The sequence below is a fragment of the Brachycentrus maculatus genome, unplaced genomic scaffold (assembly GCF_059751285.1).
Source record: "Brachycentrus maculatus isolate JH-2025_06_01 unplaced genomic scaffold, ASM5975128v1 h1tg000222l, whole genome shotgun sequence".
Lineage (NCBI taxonomy): Eukaryota > Metazoa > Arthropoda > Insecta > Trichoptera > Brachycentridae > Brachycentrus > Brachycentrus maculatus.
Genome location: NW_028280973.1, coordinates 446,233 through 458,694, shown reverse-complemented (window position 1 = coordinate 458,694; position 12,462 = coordinate 446,233).

Below are 12,462 nucleotides of genomic sequence, written 5' to 3'. Positions count from 1 at the left end.
ATTATTTTGTAAGCTGTGAAAAATTAATTAAAGCCCCCTCATTACAGATGTGAAACTTTTCGTGTATGATAAATGGTCGGTTCCCTGGTTTTCATCAAGAATGCCACCATATGCGTTAGATTATAAATAGCATTTTCCAAAGTCAACTATGATAATTTCTCTCCACTTTACTGTAGGAACTATGCCTCTATGTAATAAGGCATTCACGGTGGCTTTTTCGCTCTACTTGAATATGAGTTACTGCCTCAATATTGCGTGAATTCCTTCCTGAAACTATGGAGCCTTATCCTGAAACCCTCCGCCTCAGGACGCCTTGAAAAACGGTATTGAATACCTCGGGGGGAGGTTTTTGGTTGCCTTTTTACCTTGCATATGTCTGAACTTTGGATAAATATTTAGTGGTTTTATTTTCACGGAGTAAAATGAGACTCATTGCTAAAAGTTCTACAAAATATTCAAATCTATTTTGCCGAAAAATATGCTACTTTAAACTTATTATTACGACATGTTATGTGCATATAATGTAATATAATTTGTACTATTTATACAAACATTATATATTTATATATAAATATATATATATATATATATATATATATATATATATATATATATATATATATATATATATATATATATATATATATATATATATATATATATATATATATATATATATATATATATATATACATATATATGTCAAGCAAATTAACTTACCGTCACATTGCGTCCTCGCAGGGGTAGGCGGAGTTGATAGAACCTCATACCACTCCGTCTTTGCCACTTCATTATTCATGCATTTCTCATCTACGTCTGAATTTTAGGTTCAATCTCTCTAAAAGAGCAAAAACGCTCGTCTTCATGGATTTTTTTAAACAACTTAATATTTTTGCTTATAAAAAGCGGTTACTACATACATTCAAAATTAAAAAAAAATTATAATAATAAATAATAAAAACCCTTATCCACACCAAATGGTGCATAGGGCACTGCTTCATATAAACGCAGTGTTATCTTGATCGTATACACAGATAAAGGAAAGGTGTTCAGCCCTCCGCTTCAGGTACCAGTCCAGGGTAGTATTAAATAAATATTACAGTGAAAAAATCACTTATATTTACTTTACCCCCCCTGGGAATCGAACCCAGGACCTCCAGAACGGTAGCCGAGCGTGCTGACCATTACACTACGGAGGCGGAGATATAATAAAAACTTCTTATATAATAATAGCTTCTTTTAATATTCTGCTTAATATTCTGATATAATAATAGCTTCCAAATAATAATAACCAAATTCATAGCCATTTTTTATATCGGATAGGATCAATATTCCAAGTGACTATTTTCTGCTCTTTTTAATGCAACCTTTAATAATACATTATTAATAGATGCTTTTTTCGTGTGTACTTTTTCTCACGTAACTACTTAAACAAATAATGTTTTGAAGACACTTAATTATATAAAGACAGCTAAGTCTTTACATGGGTGCAAAATTTGTAATATTTATGTTTATATATGGCAGTTATATCATCACAATGTTTATTCATATTACGTATTCCTGGTAAAGCGAGTCTGCCTCCCTTACCTTATACTTCAAGTTTCCCGAAATAATATTAATTTATTCAGTATCATACATGTTGTGTAGAGGATGGATATATTGACGGCTTCTCGGAAAACACTATAACTTTAATTCTTTTTACAACATTTTGAGTGTGTCCAAATACTTGTTCACAAAATCTGGATTATCTCCAATTACAGGAGTTATTTTCATATGAATGATAGAATATAAGAGTTCCTGCTTAGTAAAAAGCTTCTTTACATATCACCAATAGATGTCTCTAGTGAAGTTCTAGTGATTCAAGAACAAGGTTTCTAAATTGGTTAATATATATAGAACTTCCAAGAATTTGAGTAGTGTGGTTGTCAATAATGGGTAGAATTGGTGGATGTTACACGTGTGTAAAGTGATCACTTAAACCAGCCTATGACGGTCGTCAGCCCCGTAAATGCCCAGACTTCCATATTTTTCTTCATCTTTGATGAGATGTCAAAAATAATAATATTTAATTCTATTTTTCGAATGATATATTGAGGGTTAAAAGCGACAAGAAAGGAAAAAAAATAAACTAATTTACTTTTTCATTAAATTTGGGTTTGTTTCAAATAATTTTCGATAATAGGAACATAATATATTTGTGATTAAAATCTCGAAAACTCATTCATTGCTTTGACAATTATTTTACAAAATGCAAGTATAAACCCCACTATTTTTGTCTAACAGTACCCTTCTATAAGTGAGGGTAATCATTACACCAGCATACAAACAACACTTAACACTTACACCAAAACAAAATACTTATCAGATGCGTTATAAATATTCCTAAGGCCAATAAGCCTAGGGCCAATAATATTATAATTTCTGTATGTATTGTACCTTCAATTAATACCAAAAAGATTTATCAGTTACAATTTACTGTCGCTTACCTGCATTTTTGGTATCATTTTATCTTCAAAGTAGATATGATTACGTTGAATGAAAATTGTTAGATTTTTAATATATTATTAGATTAAAACCAATATTTTTAGCTTTTCCACTTTATTTTAATTTGACCAGCGACCGAATTTCGTCGTTACCGACATCATCAGACTGGTTATGTTGGACCAGTCTGATGATGTCGGTAACGACGAAACCCGGTCGCTGGTCAAATTAAAATAAAGTGGAAAAGTTAAAAATATTGGTTTTAATCTAATAATATATTAAAAATGCAATTCTATCGCGAAGTGTCAGTGGATAATACAAATCTGTTAGATTTTTATTAACAGGTTATATTGACTTATTAATCTCGGAACATCTTTGATGGTGACTCGATTATCCATGAATGTTTTAATCGTCAGAGTTTTCCGTTTTCCGTCTGTTATAAAATAAAATCAAATTATTATGTTCTTCCTTGAAATCTTCTTCCCCTCTCCTCTTTCCGCATCCCACCACTTCTGTTTACCGCCAATTTATTTCCGAAGCTGAACGTGTTTGCCTCTGAAATTGATTTCAACTCGTACAAACCATTCGGAGTTTCGTTAATGCTAAACTTATCGCATCTTCAGAGAAACGGATACAGAGAAAAATACGAAATCCTGCAATTCGACGGTGTTGTTTTTTACTCAATGTCAATAGAAATATCAAATTCAACATTTTTACCTATTTTCTTTTTATTCTTTGAAAATAATATATTTCAGTTTACAGTGCCAGGTTTTTCAATAGATAGATTCAGTATTTCATCTCATGAAATTTATATATTGTATTTCATATTTCATGAAAATCTCCGTAGATAAAATAAAGACCATGGTCACTTCGAGACATCCAGTACAACGCAAACTTGCAATTTACAATAAAATCATACAGCAAATGGTGCAATTTAAGTATTTGGATGTCAAAGAGTCAAACACACGTTGAAAAGAAGGTGAGAGTAATTTTGTTTTAAAATCACTATAAACATTTTATTATAACTTAATTAAAATGTCTGCCGGTTTCGAAGCTAACCGCTTGTTTATCAAGACTTAAGCGGTAAGCTTCGAAACCGGTAGACATTATAATTAAGTTATAATAAAAAAAATATATAGTGATTTTAAAACTAAGTTACATTTCAATTATAAAATGGAAAATTACAAAGTTAGTGCTTCAAATATAAATTATACAATAAATTGGGGTTTCGATAATACATATTTCCTTCCGAAAAGATGTGGCGCGTTTCCTCAACCCTCACCACTCCAGCACAGCGTAAACACGACTGATATTTCCTTTATGTGCTCCGAGCGAGCTTAATCCGCGACATCTAGTTCGGTAACTTGTATCGATAGGTTGGTATAACCCCGCGATGTGCGGAAAACGTCCAACTTCGCGTGTCTGATGAGACCCGTAGGGAAATGTGATGTCTATTTTATAGATAATTATATGTAAAGCATTTAAATTAGTTACTGATAGTAATTTCATAGAGGAATTTATTATAATTTTATAATATGTCGTCTCCATTAAAATCTGAAAAACAATGTTTTACTTTATAGGCTTTGCATTTTTTTGTATCTCAAATATTATTTTTAACTACTTTTATTTTAAGTACCTTTTTCCAACTCAAATAAATAAATAATAAATAAAAGTGATTTTTTCACTGTAAAATTTATTCAATATTACTCTGGGCTGGTACCTGAAGCGGAGGGCTGACCACCTTTCTTTCGTGTGTTAACGATCAAGATAACACTGTGTTTATATAATGCAGTACCCTATGCACCATTGGGGTGCGATAAGGGTTTGAATTGAAATTTGAATTTTCCAACAGGATTCGAAGTACATATCCATCTACAAGATGACAAGGTGCTTGTCAAAACCGGTTTAAAAAATTATCAAAAATAAAAGTGTTCAAAACCTGGTTGGAGTTTTATAAAAGTTATTATTTTATAAAAGTTTATAACATGTGCCACAAAGTGAGAGCAAAAAACATACAAGAAAAAAAGCTAATAAAGCTGGGTTAAGCTTGATTTTATAAATTCAGTGCCTTGTGTGAGTGCAGATGCGAGGGTCTGAAAAAGAAGACGATTTTTTTATTCCTCATTCAGATAGTATTTAACTTGAAATTAAGATCGAATTCGGATTATTCCTTACTATAAATGTAAGTATTTTTTCTCATCAAAGGGGTGTCGGGTTGTGATCCCGTGGTTAGTGTCGCAGACTCTTAAGTCGGAGTTTCTGTGTTCGAAGCCACCCTACTATATTTTGATACCTATTTCTAATAATGAGCCGCTTAGTCTTAAATTGAAATATTTGTGTAAATAATAAAAACACAAATATTTCTCTTTAAAAAAATAGTTAACTATTTAATTCGGCCTAGTGTCTATTTCACCAAATGTCCGATCACCTGAGTATGAGTCGGTGGACTGTCTGATGAGTCAAGTGTCTATCCATGGTTTACTTTATTTCAGTCGTAAATTGACTTAAACCTTTATCTACTAATTGACTTTACAATGACACCTACACTTATGCGATATTGAACCTTGTTATATGTAATACATACAAGTATATAACGCGAAAACATAGGAACACAGATAACAGAGCTTAGGATTCCCTTCACAATAACTGGTCCATAACGGATATTACATAATACAGGCTCCAGTAGCAGTGCACTGAATACAACTCAATCTCAACTGATTAACTATTAGGACGTGATCGGACTGCCAACCGGTGAGGGAAAGGAAGGAACTTAGGAGAGTTATTAGTTCGGAATTAGAGAATAGATGAAACAGGTCAACCCTCTACTAAATACGGTTTACTTATAGATTTGGCGTTTAATTTGTAGAACTCCATTTTAATATATATGTCAAATATTAAAATCAAACACTCACTTAAAGAGTGTACTAAATTGTATTATATTATCAAAAATACATTAAAAATAAATTTGTGACAATTAGACGAAGATTAAATGGTCCTTATGTAGCTATACAATTATAGGTACTTACGTAATACATAGTTATAACATACTTTACCCTCAACGATTGTTTTCTTACATAATTTTTATTGCACATGCAGTTGAACAAAAATCACCCATTTTTGTAGATTACATCGTTTTAATTGATATTAGTAATGTTAGTAAATAACCACTCACCGACTACTTCTGTCTACCGGTTTCGAGACGTACCCGTCTCTTCGTCAGGACATACACTACAATTTAACAATCATGCTAACACTAACAATTTAACATCGTTTTAAATTATGGTTGTTGTAAAGATCATTAAAGGAGAAGAATACATGTGATTATATTTTTTTAAACTTCTTATCGAGTTACATTTTTGGGAATAACAGATGGTACAGATGGTTTATTTTACCCTGTAAGTGATTTCGAGCAAATAATTAAGGTCGAGACCAGTGTTGCCATTTAACAAACCAAAAATCTGAATCAAACAGTCTAGAAATCTGTATAAAATCTGTTTAGAATCAATAACCCAAAATATAAAATTTATTTTTATACACATTTTTATTAATTTTAGAAATCAAATCCTTTTCTTTTTTTAGTTTGTAGCATGGATCATTGTAGTCGTTTTGATAGTAATAATCCTTCCAACGTTTCAGTACTTATTATCAAATGTTTATCACTCTCGAATCTGTACACATTTTCATTCTTCTGTTTTATCATAAACTATGTCAATTCCAAAAATCTGTATAAAACTAAAATTACTACCTAAGAGTAAAATCTGTCATCTGTATCTGCCTATAATCTGTATCAATACAGATAAATCTGTTTATATGGCAACACTGGTCGAGACCTCAAACGTTGAAATTCATAACGCGGACGACCTCGTAAGAGGTCGTACGTCTTTTCGCGCACAATTTTTTTAAGAATTTTAATTGGAATTTTAGTTAATTTTTTAATATCTGTTTTCTTTTCAAAACCATATATTAATTTCAAAGAAAAACTTATTTTTTCAATACAAAAACGGTTATTTTAATTTCAAAATCAATTAATTTAAATGTTACCTAGGTTTAAATAAAAATTATGCATCGATTTATCGTTTGTAAGACCTCCAAAAAATATTTAAAAAATATAATTATTATTTTGGAATGCTTCCAAGTTATGGAAAAAACGCTTATGTTAACGTTTAAACCTATCAAAGAAAAACATTTTTACAAAGAAAACAGTTAAAATATCAATTGTGCATTTTGGCAATACAATAAGTGGTTTGGTGATATTTCATGTTTCAGAGATTGTAGACGAAAGTAGAGAAGTTTTTCAGCATTTACCAATTGAAACTGTTGAATTCCTCCCCACGTAAATGCAAGAGAAAAAACACGAACATCTCAACAAGATGTCTGTGAAACGGGCAAAGGATTGATGATCTAAGAGAGTAAAAAGTATTTCTTAAAGCAAAACACTGAACAAGACATAACATTCTATTCTTTTCCTTCTCCTTTTTACCTCTCAAACTCTTGCTACCAAAAACAGGGTTGGCACTGTATGTAGCACAGATGATCAATCATCAAGTCATTTCAGCCAGTTATCAAAATTAGATAGTAATTAATTATTTATTTTACAATTGATATTACAATTTTTGTATTTTTATTTATTTGAGTTATTTTATTTACATGGAAAATACCATTTAAGAAATAGTGGAATTAACCAAGTAAAATTTAAATTAAAAATGGATAAATATTAACACAAAGTGACTGCTGAATCAATTAATGTTTATATTATTTATTGATTCGGCATTAACTTTGTGGAATGACATGATTATTTTATTAAAATTAAACACTTGAATATACCACTTTAATGAGTTTTATTTTTATTTACGACTAGTTTCGAAAACGACAGATGTTTTCATCTTCTGGTACAAATTTACAAATTTACAAATTTGGTACATCTCTATTACAAATAAAGGTCTAGTCATGAATAATTTAGAAAATTGAGAAATACGTAAAAATTTTAATTCAGATAAAACAATAATTAATAATATACTGTTTCAAAATACGTCACCATTATTATCAATGTTTCCTTTTACAAAAAATCTTGTTCCTTAACCCCCCTCCCTGTATTTATTAACCTATATATACACCTAAATATATTTTTGTTCGTTAGTTTTAATTTGTACCAGAAGATGAAAACATCTGTCGTTTTCAAAACTAGTCGTAAATAAAAATAAAACTCATTAAAGTGGTATATTCGAGTGTTTAATTTTAATAAAATAATTAATGTTTAGTTTTTATTAGAAATAAATACATGGATTATTTTATTTAACTCGACGTATAAAATATTTATAAAATTATTAAAGTATATTTACTCATATGTAAAACTTAATAATAATAATAATATTTCTTTTACTCCAATCAGTATTTTGAATTGTATCAATCAACGGATTTCCACTTTTTAAATATATTACTTATATCAAGCAAATTCAAAACGTATAATGATTTCTTATAATTTTGTTTTTATTTTTCGGTTTGCATTTCCTATTTACCGGTGTTGACAGCCCTGTATCTGTCTTTATTCCAGCATAATCTCCAGGGAAGTTACATAATTAATCACACATTTTCTAGTGTTCGGTGAAGGCTCGCTGGAGGGTGAGTAGCAGTGTGGAGAGGGGGAAGGGGAGGGGTGAGCACATAGTGTGTATTAAGGGCTAATATGAAGCACGTATATCTCCAAGTTTATTAAGCAGAAAAACGGATGATTATTGTGTTGGAAAATGAATTAATTAACTTCAGCTGTATTTAATGTTTATTTTTTTATATTTTCACGTAAGCGAACCTTCTTTTTCTGTTTCTCCTTCTCCCAATGATGCAAAAGGAACTGTATCGTATCGACTTTAGTGTTTTCTTGATCGTTATTTACAATAAGGTAAGGTGCTCAGTTTTACGCTTCAGTTAGCAGTCCGGAGTGATATTGAACACATATTTGTAAACATTATGACCCCTCCTCCCCTAGGAATCGAACTCGACACTATCATTTCCATAGTGTGACGGTTAGAGGGTGTTTGAAATCATTATAAATCTCGCTTCTAATGTTGCATATTTTCGCGCAGTAGTTTTTTTCCAAGTAATTACTAGATTTGTAAAAAATGCTAGATTCGCTCCACTTAGAAATTATTTACCATGTATCAAGATTTTTCAGATATTACAACCATTGTACTTTATTTAAAATGTTTTTTTTTTATATAAATATTTATTAGTTGTACAAGTAAAAGAAATATCCTTGCCTATTGTGCTCAAGGATTAAGAAAGTACTCAATTCATATATCGTAAAGATATTGAATGTGTAAAGTAATAATGTATGAACAATGTTGATCCCTAACAACAATACAATACAATACAATACAAATAAAACGATGAATTTCATAACTTATCAAGATTTGTCACATTTATTTCTTTAAACAGTTCATTTATTTGTCTTATTTGTTTTATCGTATTTTCTAAATAAGACACTACTTTTTTTTGCCTATTGCCTTTCAATTTTTGCAAACCTTTTTTCGCACATTCTGTTTCCAATTTAAATCTTTCTTTTTCAAAAATTAGACATATCCAAACTAAATGATGGACATCCAGCGATGATGTTTCATCATATTCAAAAAAAGAGTTTTGAATAATTTTAAAACGGAAAAGGTATTCTCGAAAGCTCTACGACGCTTAAAAATTCGTGTCAATGCATAATTCAATTTATGTTTTTTTTTAAGAAAATTCAAACAATTTTGGGTACTTTAATTTTGTATTTGTATTATTAAGGCAAGTGTTTAAATTACAGACTTAAGTTTTTAATTGAACCGTTTTACGAAGAAATAGTTTCTTCTTTGTATGGATCGCTGCAATTGAAATGCAGTGACTGTACAAAATAAGGTATTAAGGAGTGCAATGGAGTTCAAGTCCTCTGCGATACTTTAAAATAAATTACTACCTTCCACTTGGAAAGCTACACTGTATCATTCCTAGTTGAAATACGTAACCCTCCGGATGTGTCTACGACACGGTACCAAAATCATCTAATACTTAAGATTAAAAAAGGGTTGAATTATTTCAATGAATATAACAAGTAAATAGTATCGTTTTCCTGACTAACTGTACAAGTAACATACTTTACTAAAGCCATTTAATATAAAGAAAACAATTTAATGATTCTTTATATAGATATATTTTGACCTTTATAAAATTAAACAACTTTGTTTTAACCACTTTTTTATTATCTTTTTATTTTAAACCCTTATACGTATCCCAATGGTGCATAGGGCACTGCGTTATATAAACGGAGTGATATCTTGATCTTTTACACACGAAGGAAAGGTAATCAGCCCTCCGCTTCAGGTACCAGTCCAGGGTAATATTGAATAAATATTACTTATATTTATTTTACCCCCCTTGGGAATCGAACCCGGGACCTCCAGAACGGTAGCCGAGCGTGCTGACCATTACACTACGGAGGCGGACGAATTTTTATTATTAGTACACTTTAACTAATGGAATCACCCAAAAAACAGTATTAAGCCGAGTTATTATGAAGCTATTAGTTGTTATTTGGAGTTGCTACGCAATTCTCAATAACATTGAGGATTTAGTTTTGGTAATGGAATGTAATTAATTATGAGTATTTTAATGTTTTAATGTTTTAGAATTTAATAAACCCTGATGATGACAAGGTTCTTGTTGAAGCCGGTAAGTTGTTTAATTACCGGTTTCAAAGTTGTTTGATTTTATAAAATTTATAAAATATGCCACAAAGTATCTGCAAAATATATTGAAGAAAAGGTATATTTTGTTTTAAAATTGTTACAAAAACTTTTACACTTTAATTTGTTAACTAGACGTTTCAACTTGCAAAATATCTTATTCTGCAATGCTGTCCCTCTCCAAAAAAAGACTTAAGTTTTGCGCTTGGAGAGGGACTTACACGTTACACAAGTGTATAAAGCCAGCCAAATGCCATGATGCTCAGATTTACATGTTTCTTTTCAAGTTTAGACACCTTTCAAATTGACATATGATCCTTAGGGTGAATAATCTAGTGTCCGATATACTAAAAATATTAATTATTTTTAAAAAAAAAACTACAATAAAAAAATTGGTTAAACTAAAGAACACGTTATGTATATAAATAAATTATATAATATTTATCATCTAGTATTATTTTTTGACATCTCATTAAAGATGAAGAAGAACATGGAAGTCTGGGCATTTACGGGCCTGACGACCGTCATAGGCTGGTTTAAGTGATCACTTTACACACGTGTAACATTCACTAATTCTACCCATTATTGACAACCACACTACTCAAATTCCTGGAAGTTCTATATATGTGAACCAATTTCGAAACGTTGTTCTTGAATCATTAGAACTTCACTAGAGACATCTATTGGTGGGATGAAAAGAAGCTTTTTTATTGAGCAGAAACTCTTTTGTTTTATATATGAAAACAACTCCTTTAATTTGGAGATAATCCAAAGTATTTGGACACACTCAAAATGTTGTAAATTTATCATCTAGGATTGGAAAATAATTATGTTTCGCGAAGACAGACGAGTGTCGAGTAAAGCCTCCAAAGCATCGTTTTGGTTATTCGGCGCAGGATATTACGAAGCCGACATATTCACGCTAGGGGATGAAAGTGGCTCGAATTGGTTCCATATATGGGGAATCTTAATGAAGTCTAAATGAAATGAGAATCGCGACAGTGTCGGGGAGCGAGAGATTAAACGAAACGGAAGATGCGCAATGAAACGTGTCGTGAATGGTACCCTTTGCGTACTCGCTAACTTCGGAATTTCCTGCCTGCTTAAGTTTGATATTGCTTGTAAACCAGAAAATTCTCGGCGAAAATTAACAAAGTTATAATTTCGGATGAAATTCAAAATGCTGAACTTTGAACACGGAATCTGTAACCAAAAGGAGGATTTAAATCAATCTTTATTTCAACCGCAGAACACCGTCGAAATCTCATTTACAAATATAATAAAACAGATAAGTTTAGGGGCTTCGAGCACGGTCAAGGAAATCGCAGGTTTTGTTGTACGACCAAATCATCGCTAGAAACATACATTTTTGTGATACATCGCAATATAGGATTTTGATTAATATGAATTTTACCATAAACGTTATTTTTGTATATAATACTATTTGTCTTTATAATCGGTATAATAATTCTTCTACTATTGAGAATCGAGAACTCTGTGGTGGATTTAGATATTAAAAACCTATGAAACAACAATAAAATGCTAAATGAAACCAACTATCAAGAAGCATGCCATTCGCCATAAGTAACATTAAGTTTTATATTTATTGCTACTATATTCAATAGTTGGCGCTAACATTTCGGTAAAAAATCTTTTTTTCGAAAAAACATGTTTTCATCTGTCATGGGTTACAACGCCAGTCATATTTGTGAATAAGAAAATGCGAAATTTCAAAACAACCGGGAGATTGAAGATTTTGAACAACATTCATTTTCATTTGTTTACATACGTACTGAAAAATTAATGATTATTTGAAATAAAATCCCCATCACTTCGGGCATATTTTATATTTTAAGATTGACTAGTTTTTTTTTAATTTCCTGTGCGTTTTATTGCTTTATATTTGACATTATGCCCTGTGTTTTCATTTATTTTCAATCTTGTTAATCTTAATATTTTGTCCTAAAATGAGTCATGGAAATTACTAATCTGGAATGTTATATATAAATGTGACTTTTGTAAGTAATATGTTAAAATAAATAAATAAATAAAAATAAGTTTTTTTCCGGATTGCTATATGGTTATTTTTTGCATTAGTTTTTTTTTTACAAATGGGATGACAGTAAGACACAACATTTGACAGGTTTAGAGAACTCGTACGGCAAAATTATATCCCGACTGAAAGACGCACGTCCGCCATATCCCTTATTTGTCTGGGAATTTTCTGTTTGCCGAAACAGAGAGGGAGAAATTGATTAAATGTTAGTAA